Source organism: Polypterus senegalus, chromosome 1 (genome assembly GCF_016835505.1).
Source record: "Polypterus senegalus isolate Bchr_013 chromosome 1, ASM1683550v1, whole genome shotgun sequence".
Taxonomy (NCBI): domain Eukaryota; kingdom Metazoa; phylum Chordata; class Cladistia; order Polypteriformes; family Polypteridae; genus Polypterus; species Polypterus senegalus.
Window position 1 is genome coordinate 181,911,327 of NC_053154.1, and position 235 is coordinate 181,911,561.

Below are 235 nucleotides of genomic sequence, written 5' to 3' on the forward strand. Positions count from 1 at the left end.
CAGCCATTCAAATTAAGTCTTTATGTCTCATGGTTTGAAGAGGGTGGGGCTCGGCAGGACAGCCAATCAAATTGCGTCTTTATCTCACATGGTTTAGATGGTTGCGCGTCGCTTGACAGCAAATCACATTGCAGCGTTATGTCGCATTGTTAGTTTGCGGACACATGATAAAAATAGAGCGTTTCTATGACCCAGTCCTGCGCAGTGGTTAACAGTAAATATTCGGAAAAGGAGT